At 39.7% G+C, this 13,992-nt stretch overlaps 2 long non-coding RNA genes and 1 pseudogene across 3 annotated transcripts in view; all 3 read left to right on the plus strand.

Annotated features, from left to right (window-relative positions):
* LOC138157898 (uncharacterized) overlaps positions 1-1,133 on the plus strand; it is a 43,322-nt gene extending 42,189 nt beyond the window's left edge. The window contains exon 2 of the long non-coding RNA XR_011167494.1: positions 351-1,133. This is a non-coding gene — a long non-coding RNA (uncharacterized lncRNA). The remainder of the gene's footprint in view (positions 1-350) is intronic.
* A 7,853-nt stretch (positions 1,134-8,986) lies between these two features.
* LOC138157899 (chromobox protein homolog 3 pseudogene) lies at positions 8,987-9,587 on the plus strand (annotated as a pseudogene).
* Positions 9,588-9,623: 36 nt separating this feature from the next.
* Positions 9,624-10,981, plus strand: LOC138157900 (uncharacterized). Of its 2 annotated transcripts, none has more exons than XR_011167496.1 (2): positions 9,624-9,919; positions 10,445-10,981. It is a non-coding gene; the product is annotated as an uncharacterized lncRNA (long non-coding RNA). The 2 variants fall into 2 exon arrangements; XR_011167495.1 differs by lacking the exon at positions 9,624-9,919 and adding an exon at positions 9,936-10,055.
* The last annotated feature ends 3,011 nt before the right edge of the window (positions 10,982-13,992 follow it).

Genomic DNA, 13,992 nt, shown 5'->3' on the forward strand with positions numbered 1-13,992 from the left:
TCTCTCTCTCTCTCTCTCTCTCTCTCTCTCTCTCTCTCTCTCTCTCAGATAGAGATGCACTCATTGCTTTAGGTTGGTGAGGATCAGAACAGGGAGAAAAACCAGAGATATGTATTTAAAGATCACTTTGAAAGACCTAACAATATTTAGTTTGGGGAAAGACATGTATGTAAAAGACTGACATGTGAAGAGGGATTAGACTTTTTCTTCTTGTTCCCAGATGACAAAATTACAAGTTGTGGGACAATTGGAAAGTGGGGGATTTTGTATTCTCTGAGTGATGCCAAAACCAAGGGTTGGAAAGTAAACATTTCAATCAATCATCTAAATATTTTTGTCTCTGTCTACAGGATGTCAAACATCTGGGTATTTGGAAATGCCTGGATGGCTGTTTGGAAAAGTCCAGATGTTGGGTGTCATATGGAAAGAACATCATGATGATTGACTGAAATTTCTGGTTTTCACCTGGATTCCCAGGCATCAGGGCCTTCCAGGACTAACATTCTATGACTGTGAAAACTGGCTGAAGAATTCCCAAAGTCCCATACAACTTTTACTACATGCTGTCATTGTGAAATCAGATTTATGTTTTGGGACATTGCATGATTGGGTGAGTTTTTTTTTTTGGAGGGATAGGTATCTTGGCAGCTATCCGAGATGTTTCACATAACCATAGCATCTCAGAAGTCAACTATTCCAGTTCAGACTGGATAAGAATTCCCTCTACACCACATTTTACAAGTGATCCAGTCTTTGATTGAAGGGCTCTCACAAGGACAATGTTGTTAATGCCCCATAGCAGTTTACTTCCATTTTGGGCTAGCTCTAATCCCATGGAAATTTTCCTGATATCAAGCCTAGGTCTGACTTTCTGTAACCTTTGTAACTTCAAAATTTTCCATTTGGAGAAAGAGATGAAGTCCACATGACATCCCTTCAAATACTTGTATACTTGCTTATTAGCTTTGTGACCCTGGGCAAATCACTTAACCTCTCTCAGTTTCCATTTCCTCATCTGTAAAATGGAGACGATACTTTCAAGGGTTGTCGTGCAAATAAAATGAGACAATATTTGTAAAGCACTTTGTAAACCTTAAAAAATTATATAAATGCTAGTTGTTGTTCTTTGAAAAGATCTTTCCTCATTTGCATTCTTTTATTAGTCTTTTATTCTTCTCTTATTCTTTTTTAGTTTTTTATTCTCCTATCCCTTGTTGCTTCAACTGATCCTTATATGGTTTGAACTCAAGGCCCTTTGCCAACCTAGTCACTCTAATTTGGATTATCTGAATTATTCCAGAATGCATGAGTCTCACCTCCCTAGCTGGGGCCCCGCCACCTCTCTTAATGTAGTCCAAGATCTCATTAGTTTTCTAGGCTGCCCCCTCCTACTGCTGATTTATATTGAGATTTAAGTTCACTAAAACCCTTAGGTATTTTTCACTTGAAAAGTAGAACTGAATTCATACCAAAACCCAGTAAATTTCAAATTCATGCAATTGGTTATTATTGAAAATGGACTTCAATGTATCTGAGTCTTTCAAGAGAGTGTACTTGTATTTGAAAAACTTCTGATTTTCAGAGGATTGGGAAATGGAGAAAGAAAATGAATCTATATCAGGATCTTGATCTCTACCAGATGGAAAAAAAATATCTAAAGAACAGATCATTGCTGTCCTGTAAACACACTGATGAAATAAATGTGAGTTTAAGCCTATTACATCATTGACCCTGAAGTGAAACTTGGAAAGATGGTAGTATTTGCTTTGGGCATAGTGATATTATGGGGCCAGGGAATCCCAACTGCTTCACATGTTCCAAGTTCATTCCTCAAATATTGCATTGAGGTGAGAGATCACTGCCTTTTCTACCCCTCAGGGTGGAGGACAGTCCCACGATATGAGTCTAGACAAAATCAATCAATTAATTAATCAATCAATAAGCATTTATCAGACACAAACTATGTGCCAGACACTGTGCTATTTAGTAGATGTTGTACATACAAAGATGAAAGTGAAAACAGCTCCTGTCCTCAAAGTGCTTATAATCTACTGGAGAAAACAATGTATATGTACATAGGCATATCCAGACTATATTCAAGATAGTTATGAGATAAGCTTTTTCATTGGGATGGGGAGCACTCATAGTTGGAGGCATAAGGAAAGGTCTCATGTGGGACAAAGCACTTGAACTGAGGCTTGAAGAAGGCTGAGGGTTCTAGGAAATCGAGGAGGAAGAGGAAGAATATGCATTCCAGGTAAGGTTGGGGTGGAGCAGCTAGTACAAAGTCAGGGAGAAAGGGAATGGAGTGTCTTGTATGAAAAACAGGAAGATGGCCAGTTTGATGGGACCACATGGGGTGTGAAGGGGAATAATATATAATGTTGCTGCTGCTGATAATGATAATGGAACAGGACCTATGTTTTCCTTTAATTTTTTAGCTGAGGAAATTCTACCAATTGATATAGCTCTTTTCTCTGAAATTTAGAGTCTTAGATACTTGTCTAGAGCAGAAGTGTCAAATATGGCCCTAGGGTCCCATTACGATCTGTAAAGCTTGACTGTAGCCCAAATTAGCTTAAAAGTAATTGGAAAATATCTAACAAAATAACTAAAAACATAATAGAACATAGATAATGTCAACATGTGGTTTTCTTTTCTTTTTGCTTTTTAGAGGGCAATTGGGGTTAAGGGACTTGCCTAAAGTCACACGGCTAGTAAGTGTGTCAAGTGTCTGAGGACGAATTTGAACTCAGGTCCTCCTGACTCCAGGGCCAGCACTCTATTCACTGCACCACCTAGCCAACCCTACATGTGGTTTTCTAATACACAGCCTGCAAGGGTCCTTCAGTCACCCCTGTGACTTGAGTTTAACCCCACTGAGAGGTTGTGACTTACCATGGATCACAGAGCCAATGTGTATCAGAAGTGGGACCTGAAGCTACGCCTTCCTCACTCTGAGTCTGGATCTCTCTTATCTGGGCTGTAGCTGCCTCTTAATAACACGAACAACAATGGCAATAATAATAATGACTTCATAATAATATACTGCTTTAAGTTTTGCAAAGCATTTTACATATGTCATCACATAAAAATAACTATGAGGCAGGCACTGTTATTTTCACTTATAGATGAGGAAACTGGGGTGGAGAGAGGTGGAGTATGAAAAGGTTGAAAACATAGGTTAGGACTCAGTTATAAAAAGCTTTGAAAACCAAACATAAGAGTTTAGATTTGATTCTGGGGGTGATAGGGCGTCACAGCCATTTATTTAGAAAGGAGACAACAAAAAACTAAGAGGCAGGCACTCTTGTCTGACTCTCTAAGGGTATTGTCTCTGATTCTCATGTCCCAATATAGTGAAAATATTGAGGATCTTGTCAAGTACAAGATCTCCCAAGTTCGTGATGGCATTTATTAGGATTAACAGAGTGAGTTGCAGAGAACTCTTAGGTAGTTAGAAGAGAAAAGTCTTCCTGCCTTCAAATCTTGTCTCATACTTATTGGTCACATGATCCTGGACAGTTCTCTAAGATGACATAATCCTTGTAAAGAAGGTGCCAACCTCCATTAGTAGGGGAAGTTTCCTAACCTGGGAGTTCTCTTTACCAACATTTCTAACTCCAAGATTGGATGATGGAATCACACAATATGATAACCGGGTGGGACCTTGGAGACCATCTCATTAACCCCATTTATTTTATAGGAAAATGTGTCCCCACATTGCCACTCCTAGGATCTTTCTGACTTTGAGTAAAAAATTACTCACAGTAATTCTTAACCTCCTCCCCAAGAATCTCCTCTTTTAAGACCAGTTTGTATGTATCATATAACCTCATAGTCATAGTAAGAACAAGAAACAATGTTTGTAAAATAGAAATCATGTGGTAATAAGAAGTAATAATGACAGTGCACAGATATACACCAAATATCATCACTTCTGCACCACCTCCTGACTTGGTGCTGACTCCTGGTCCCTCTGGTGACTATGACTGAGAGCTGAGCCTTCAGGAGAGAGGAGCCCACTACGGTCAGTCTTGGTCTTTGGAGGCAGTGGCAGGCAGGAAAAGAACTGGCACAGATGAATGCGGAAAGTGTTGCATCTCGATGTTTCTGTTGCCATCACTGGTTATACCAGAATATGAGAAATCCATCCATTCTGTGACTGTAAGGAAATGTGTGATCTCCAAGGATGGAGAAAAAAATAAGCTCATCGAGTTCTGAAGCTACCTCTGTGTGGCTACTTAAATACCTCAAGCAGAAAGGAATGTCCAAATCCCCACCATTTTTCTTCCCCTTGCACTAGTGTTTTCCTCAGCGCTTTTGAAAAATAATTTTGAAAAGTACTGTTGACAAGTTTTGTTTTTATGAAAACATTTTATTAGAACATTTTATTTTATTTGACATTTTAAAAAAGTGTTTATTAGAAACATTTCCAGATTACTGTCCCTCCCCCAAGTACTAGAGAACTCTCTTGTAACAAAGTAAATTAATCACACGAAACTAATCGTACAGTGACCTCATCTGAAAGTGCATGTAATATTCCACATCTGTAGTACCCTTGACCTCTCTATTTTGTGTGTTTTTTTTAAATAATAGAAATGATTTTTTCTTCCTCTGATCCCCTCCCCACTCTACAGGGGAAAGAAAAAGAAAAAAACATTCCTTGTAACAAATCATGCATAGTCAAAATAGTTCTCATTGTCTGTGTACACATAGATGTGTATATATGTACATTTATACATAAACATATACATACATGCAAACATACATATCTCATTATGCACCCTAAATCTATCCACTTTCTGTCAGTACGTGTAGAGTATGTTTTATCATCAGTATTTTGTAATCATGGATGGTCATTGTACTTAATTGTTATTGTTTTGGGAGTTGTAATTGTACCAATTGTTTTCCTGGCTCTACTTATAAAAAGTATTCAACATTAAAAAAAAATAATATTGACGTGGCCATATACATTTTCTTCTACTGCTGGTCTCCTTCCTCTGCATCAGTTCATATAGATTTTCTAATATTTTTTTGAAATTGTCTATTTCCTCATTATTCACAATACATATATGTGCACATATATGTGCTTGTGCTTATATTGTGTATGTATATATAATAGAATATTGTATTATCACCTTTATATTATCACAATTTGGCAAGACAACTCTTCCTCAATCGTCCTTCTTTCTGTAATTCCATCTCTTCAAGATGTGTTGGGAACACCAGTCACCCCTCCTGGGGGGTGGGAGAGCAGACTTGAGGCTGAAGCTTGAGCTCTGGAGTTGTGAGAGATCCAGCATTAATGTGGAGCTGAGAATGGGGAAGCTGCCAGTTTACTTAAGGGATGGGGGGAAACTAACCTCGCACAAATGAAGCAGGCCCAAAGCCCTGTTCTAACCAGTGCTGACATTGGACTATAAGTAATCTCCAGATTGCATGAAATAAATAGGGAGACCCAGACTTTATTTAATGGGACTGTGAGAATGTCCAGATTGCCAAAGATGGAGGTATCCATGTGGGAGACAGTAGGAACCTATTTGTAGGACAAAATATCTTGCATTTCCCTACCAAATGGGTGGGAATGACCTCTCTCCATTGGCTGCACAGCCAGAATGGGGTGTATCTTTAAAACCACCAGAACAGGATCTCTCTTTCCTTTCTTTCTACTGGGTGTATGGGGGGGAAGATCTTGTTCACCCATACCATCTGCACCATGCATTTAACTGGGTGTGGGAAGGGAGTTACTAGCAGCCTTCCCTGATAAGGGAAGGCTTCACATAGAAGTGATACTTGATATGAGCCTTGGATAACCTTCTCTTTAAGAAGCACTGACTCCTGTCTTCCTGTTGCTCAGCAAGCTTCACTACATACCCATTGTCTGTTAAATTAAGGGAAATCTTTCAAGTCTGGCATACAAGACCCTCTACAACCTGCCACCCACCTATCTTTCCAAATTCCCTCACATCTTTCTACTGTGCTTACTCTATACTCTAGCCAGACTAGACCACTTGCTGCCCCATATAATCTCCTTTTCCTGTTTCCAAGTCCATGCTCTGGCAATCTCCCTCCTTACCACCACCTCTTAGAATTCTTTGTTTCCTTCAGCACTCTGCTCAGATGACAGTGCCTATGGGAAGCCTTTCCTAATCTCCTCGGATGGCAGTGTTTTCCTCCCCAAATTTTTATCTTATATTATATTTTATTTCAGTGGCTAGAGAGCTGGCCTCAAAATGAGGAAGTTCTAGGTTTAAATCTCAATTCCGACACCTGTGGGCTGTCTCAATGTCCAAAGATGATAAATGGTGGGGAGGGTGAGAACCTGCTTGGTAGAGGGAATTCCCAACATTAATGAAATCATAGGTCTTGTCCCTAACTTTTATATGTATACCTGTTATCTCCCCTGTTAATGTAAGCACCTCAAGTGCAGAGACTGGTTTCATTTTTGTCTTTGTAATAATACTAGTGCCTGGCATTGTTCCTGACACACTTGTGAAGTGATCAACTCAAGTCAACAATTACTAAGCACTGATTATAGGACAGTCACCATGCCCAGAGATGACTAATCGATTTCCTGCCTCAGGTCAGATTATTCACTGCAGTAAGAATGTCCTTTCCACCCCATCTCACCTATCCTTCTACCTATCCTTCAAACACCAGCACACACCTTCTCTGTGAAGCCCACCTTGATCTGTTCTCATTAGTAGCAATTTTTCTTCCACATCTGATCAAAAGGCAGATTTGATGCCCTTTGCTTATGGTTTGTATCATAGGCAATCTTCTTCCCTAATGCCTCATCATCCCATAGGGCAGTTGAGTGGGGAGGGACACTTGGAGTCCATCAGGTGCTCTCCTGGTCCAAAAAGGTTACAAAGCATTTGAGGGCAGGCTGATGGTGCACATGCCTGTCATCCCAGGGGAAAAGTTGGAGAAAGCTTAGTATCAAGATGTTGGATGAAGGTATAGGAATCATGTGGTCATTGCGTCTAGATCTGGAAGGGATTTCCAGATTGAAGGTTATCTAGTCTAGTTCCCTTATAGAGATGAGGAAACTGAGGCCCATAGGGAGGAAGTAGATTGTTCAATGTCATCCAGCTAGTAGGTGACCAAAATGGGATTTGAATGTAGGCCCTCTGACTCCCAATGCAGCACCCCAAGCAATGTGCCAGTGCTTTATTTATCTGAACGATTATCTCAATTCTCCTTTTCACTTTCTCTCTTTAGATACAACCCTTTCTTTTACATGTAAAAATCACATCCCATATTACGTGTGGAACTTTTTTTTTAATGGTTTAGATTTTAATATACAAACCATTCTGGAAAGCAGTAACTGTAGGCATCTAAAAAATCATCAATTAATCAATCTCCATAACCTTTACTTACTTATCTATGCATTTTGTCAGAAAATCCATTTTTAAAACCTGAGATAACTTATGCTGTGCACACACACACACACACACACACACACACACACAGAAATGAGCCCAAGAGAAAATGAGAATTGTCTGAGGTCATAGAATAACATCAAGTAAGGCAAAAATAGCCTACATATCTCCTCTTTCCATCTAGTTCCATAGTGAAGTGGGGCAGAAAATAATTTCTTTAAGTATTTTTCTCTATCAAAAATATTTTTAAAAGACCTTGTCCACACTAGACAATTGATTACTCATTCCTTCATTAAGTCCATAATTGTGGAGTTCCCACTATGTGCAAGTATTGTCAAAAATTGAATTTCTTCCTGTGTTTTGTGAAAATTCCAAGAGAGCCAACAGGAAGAAGCAGAATGATGATAGTTGTTCTAGCTCCAGCAATGAGAGCCATCAATGTCTGTTGCCTGACAGCAGCATCCTATATAGATCAGAGAAGAGCTTAATAAATAATTTTTATTCATTCATTCATTTATTCATCTGACACTGTGACTTGAAATATTGGAAGGAATTCATAAGCCTTGGTCTATGAACCCGGGGGAGATGGAATATCTGTGAGATAAGGGGAGTCTCATGGAAATTTGGAGCAAAGTAAAGGAAAAGAAACTTGAAAAATTGTTGAACATAATAACCATTTGATACATATTTGATGCCATATTTAATATTTGAAATGGAAATGACTAGCATGAATATTTTTTTATGGACCCCTCAGTGACATCATGAGGAATGCCCAGGTGCCAAGGAATCCAGTTTTGGAGATGCTAGTTTCTATACTTCAAAAATAAGGCTACACCCACTTAAAAGAGCAGAGTCACAGATTCTCTGAATTAGGAAGACCCTCATTAGCATTCTACCCAAAATGTATCCACAAAAGAATCTCTGCACCTTAAGGGGTAGTTCAGTTCTTGTTGGGAGTACACTTATGACCTGCCAAGGCAGCTTGTCCCACTTTGGGACAGATCTAATTGCTGGGATTTTTTTTTCTTACCATTAAGCCTAAATCTGCCTCTTTACTACTCCCACCCATTGCTTCTTCTTTTGCATGTTGGGGCCAAATAGAACAATTCTAACTCCCTTTTTAACATGCCTGCATTTCCGATACTTGAAGATAGCTGCCATGTCCTACCTGAATCTTCTCTTCCATAGACTAAACATTCGATTTAACTGATTCCTTTGTGATATGTGGGCAGCTAGGTAGTGCTGTAGATAGAGTGTCGATTTAGGAGTCAGGAATTCCTGAGTTCAAATCTGGTTTCAGATACTATGTCACAATGTGCAAATCACTTAATCCTGTTTGCCTCAGTTTCCTCATCTATAAAATGTGCTGGAGAAGGGAATGCCAAACCACTGCAGTATCTTTGGCAAGAAAATCCCAAATGGGCTCTGCAGCGACGGCAGCGGCGGCCCGCACAGCCCAGCCGGACCTAGCCCCTCTCCCTCGCCTCCCGCCGGGGCCCCGGGGCTCATCTCGCCTGCTCGCTCGAAGGCAGCAGCGGCAGTGGCGGCAGCAGCCGCGGGCAGGGCTCGCTTGCATGCACGCAGGCGGGCAGCGGACCCGGAGCGGCGGTGAATAAAAGCTCTTCAAGTCTGCCATAAAAAATGGCCTCCAATAAAACTACATTGAAAAAGATGGGAAGAAAACAGAATGGCAAGAGTAAGAAAGTGGAGGAGGCGGCGCCCGAGAAGGTGCTGGACCGGCGCGTGGCGAACCAGAAGGTGGAATACTTCCTGAAGTGGAAAGGGTTCACTGATGCCGACAATACCTGGGAGCCTGAGGAAAACTTGGATTGTCCAGAATTAATTGAAGAGTTTCTGAATTCTCAGAAGGCTGGGAAAGAGAAGGATGGAGCCAAGAGGAAATCTCTGTCGGACAGCGAGTCTGATGACAGCAAGTCACAGAAGACAAGTCTCGGGGCTTTGCGAGGGGCCTTGACCCAGAGCGAATCTTCGGTGCTACGGGCAGCAGTGGACAGCTGATGTTCCTCATGAAGTGGAAAGATTCCGATGAGGCCGACTTGGTACTGGCCAAAGAAGCAAATATGAAATGTCCTCAGATAGTCATTGACTTTTACGAGGAGGGACTGACCTGGCACTCCTGTCCTGAAGATGAAGCACAATAATAATTTATGTTGCTTTTTAAAATATGTGTGTGTGTGTGTATGTATAAAACAAAATCTGAATAGTGATTCCATTCTTTAATTTGTTAGCAGTGTGAGCACCATCTACATCTAATAAGAACTGAGTTGGGTAGGTTTTAAAGTAGGTTTTTGTTTTTGTTTGGTTTGTTTTTTGTTTGGGCTGGTTTTTATTTTGCATCAACAGCACTGGTAACTGAACAAGTAAATTCAAGCTTTCTGCATTTACTTAACATTTATCACAGAAGAGAGCATTTGATACTATGGAATTATTAACTTCTTCCACAATAGAGAAAAACTTTTATAAATACTGATTAATTCTTTCTGTAGTCACTACTCTGAATCCTAAGAAATGTTTAGCCCCCCCCATGTATGCCTAAGGTTAGCTGTTTGAGACAATGTTGTGTCCGTGTAGAAATCTGACATTCACTTGAAACCCAATTTACTAATAAAAGCTACATTTTATACCTAGAGATAAATCCATTGGAAGGTTACAGCTGGCAACCATTTGCCATTATTCCTCAGTAGTGGGGAGCTGAAGACTCTTTTCCTCCTGACTGGCAGAAAAAGTGCTGCCTTCACTTTTCCAAACACTAACTATTCTTTAACAGAATGATTTTGTAGGCACTTTGCAACCTTGCTGCAGTGTTCATGGTAGTGGAGTGTGGTGCTCAGTGTCTGGACCCTATGAAAGTGGTGGTGAGCGTTGTCCCTGTGGGTGCAAAGGCCCACTCCACATTATTATCTGAAAGGGATTCTTCTCCCCAAAGCCCGGTTGGCCAGATCTGGCCAGACAAGAGCCAAGCTTCCCGTGCTTATTGGCAGCCTCCCCACAGCTCCAACATCTTTGATTGTTGATGTTGCCCAATCCTAGGTTAGAAACATACTTGGGTAAATGCTGCCAGAATTTGTTTGAACTATTTACCTGAAATGTTAAAATAGAACCATTTTGGCCTTGATTTTAAAAAAGAGAAAAATTTGGACTTCCTGCTTCAGAAAGTAGGGGTGTCCCATCTTATTTTACTAACCAAAGGCTTCTCTCCTAATCGTGTAGTAATACACACACCCCCATCTGCTAGAACGTACATATTCTGCCCAAAGGGCAGGCATTTGGGGGGGTTGTGTTTTCCTAACAATGGGCATAAATGGGGAAGCAGACATACCCATGTTAGGTAGTCTTCTATACTCTTGATGTGCATGTTTTTCCTTCTTTAACCCAACCCATCCCTTCAACATGTAGGACCAGCCTTCTGAGTATTTGGGTCACTTGGCTTCACAGGAGTCAGGCAAAAAAAAAAAATAACTTTGTAGTCATTGGAATGTTATACAACTATATATTATTTACTTTATTGTAAATACTGGTGAACAGTGGTCAATAAATAGTTTCATATTATTCCTTTAAAAGAAAAAAGAAAATCCCAAATGGGGTCACAGGGAGTCAGACACAACTGAACAACAGCCTCTGGCTACATCCAGTTTATAAATGTCTTGGCATAAGAGAATTTATATAAGAAATTTCTCAAAACATTTGAAAGTCTTCATCTATAAGATAAGGAGATTGAACTTGATTACCTGGTTTCAAGTACAAGAACATGGTGCCCTACCTAGGAGCAGCTGAGCATCAGAAATCTCATCATTGTTCTGATTAACTCAGTTTTTGAAACTCAACCCCTTCCACAACTCTTCTAGTGCCCTTTCCTCTAGGAACTGAACTCCGGAACTCCTTCCAAAGCCTTCCTTTAGAGAGGGCTAGGATCTGAATTTTCCAGGTAATTTTTCCTTTCTATAAGCAGCTCTACTTCGTCTCTACTCCATGAAACCATGCCCCAATACTGAGTTCCCAAGGCAACCACCCCCTTTCCAGTTTCCTTTTGTATACTGTTTTTCCCCATTAGATTTTTAAGTTCCTTAAGGGTAAGGATTGTCTTTTTCCTATTTGTATCCTCAATGTATCCTGGCACACAAGCACTTAATAAATGGTTATTGAATTGAATTGAAATGACCTCCGTGGTCCATTTTGGTCTTATATCTATGAGCCTTGATCCAAGCCTATTATTTGGAGTCAGAAAATATGTTCAACCTAGATTTTGTCACCAACTACTGCGTGACCAGGGTGATACAAGCCATTGAATCTCTGAACCTCAGTTTCCTCATCTATGCAATGGGTGAGCTGGATTAGATGGCCACTGAGGTCTCTCTCAGTGTAGCTCTATGATTTTAGGACTTTTATTCTGCAGAAAAAAGAATGGATTATTATGGTGGCTCTGGGGAGGCAGGAAAGAATATATGTCAGTGCACATGAATTGTTATAGCTTTATGCTTAGTAATGATACTTGACATTTATGTAGTACTTTTAAGGTTTGCAAAGCACTTTGTACACATATAAACCTTTGTGAATGGGTATTGTTTCATTCATTGTATTTGTGTTGTTAGTGCCTAACATATTATGTGACATGTAGCAGTCACCTAAAGCTTGTTTGTTCATTTATTTGCATGCTGGACTTGGAATTCCACCTGGGATTGCATCTTTCCTTTCACACTAGTTGTGTGACCTAGGACAGGTTATTTCCCTCTAAGACCTGGTTTCTTTATACATAAGCTCAGGATAACAACTGTATCCCTCCCTCCCAGAGCTATTGCATGAGCAAATGACATATCTGTAAAATGCTTTGCATCACTTAAAATGCTATAGAAACACCAGCTCTTATGTCATTGTTAAAGTAGTAAAGTCTGGGTATTATTATTCCTATCTCCAGTTGAGGAAACTGAGGCTCAGAAAGGTTGACTTGTCTAGAGTCACACAAGGGAGAAGTGCATGCCCCTCATCTTTCAGGGAAGAGCCTGAGATTGGTAAGGGTGATGGAGAGGCCATGGTTGATCATATAATTAAACAGAATAAGCAGTTGTCTATCAGGTAGGATTTGGAGGATCTTAGGAAAGATCCCAAATACTGCTCCCCTCCCTGTATAGTCTAAATTCAGACGAGAAGGAGAAAATGCTCTCAGGATGAAATTTCTGTATGTCAGGCTTGATTTGGAAGAGATTTAGAAACATCTGGTCATGTATTATTAATAAACTGGCAGAAATCAATCAACAGTTTAACCTGGGAAGCAGTAGGTTACATAAGATGTCCAATAAATATAAACTGGATAAGTTATCTGTTCTGTCATATAGTCTTTGGGTAATCCAGTGTTTCCTAAAAAAAACAAAATAGAATAAAAGCATTAGCAGAGGTGCAGGAAGTTAGGGTTGTGGGAGTTAGAGAAACCTCAATTCAATTAAGAAGAGGAGAGAAAATCTTTTTTGATTTGTGTGTGTGTGTGTGTGTGTGTGTGCATGTGTAAAGCGATGCACACACAGAAATAGGCAGCAGAAATAGACCAGTTATCATGTCCCTTCAAGAGGCAGCCTGGTGTGGAGAGAAAGTTAGCCTTGGATAGGCAGATCTGGCTGGAAGTCTTGGCCCTGCATATTTTGACTTGGTGAGTTGTTTAATGTTTCAGGGCTCTTGGCAACTATCTAAGTCTCCAAAGTTGCAGATAATTTGCTGACTGCATTGGTGGAAAGTTTCCAATCAGTCAGTCAGTCAACAAGCTAGGAGTTACATGTACCAGTAAAATTATAGGTCTGGATAAAGAGAGTCTTTTTTTTGAAATTTGTCAGTTGTATAAGGCCTTATTAGACACTGAGGATGACCAATTAGTTTCCAAAAGACTTATATGTGTGCACATACACATTCCCACACATGTTTATGTAACACATATGTATATATGTACAAGTACACAACACATGTATACATACACAAATTTATATAAAATTTATATATATGTGTGTGTGTGAGTGTGTTTGTTTTTTTCTCACTTGGCATATTCTTGGCATCAAGCTGGATTTATTAACTTTGATATTCAAGGACCTATGATCTCTTTCGTATGGGTACTTCCTCCACTGATTCAGATTGCCATCCCTCTGTGCCTCAGTTGATGGACCTGAAAAGTTTCTGGGACTCAGAAATAAAACATTAGTACCTGTCATTCAATCCTTGGGCTTATTTATGAATGGAAAGAAAATTCAAAAAACTGTCATGTGGTTAGCATGTTTTCATTGTTATTTTTCTATTTTTAGGTGAAACAAAATGAAAGAAGTTGGGTATTCTTTTCTAAGGCCAACAGCAGTTTTGAAAAAATGAAAAAAAAAGTGAATGTGGTGTATCAGCAATGCCATATTCACAATGCCTATAGTGATTACAAATATGCTGATATAATTATCCATCACAGAATACGTCAGGTTTGCCATTTGGGGAAATAAACTAGAAAATTTATTAAGATACCAAAAGACTGAGTCCCAAAACCAGAAAGTGAAAGCCATCAGAGTAGTTATGACATTGGCACAGGTAGATAAAGTAGAAAGCACCCACATTTTCAAGCCTT

Source organism: Petaurus breviceps, unplaced genomic scaffold (assembly GCF_028583685.1).
Source record: "Petaurus breviceps papuanus isolate PSGF00001 unplaced genomic scaffold, PetGlider_PUasm1.0 173, whole genome shotgun sequence".
Taxonomy (NCBI): Eukaryota; Metazoa; Chordata; class Mammalia; order Diprotodontia; family Petauridae; genus Petaurus; species Petaurus breviceps.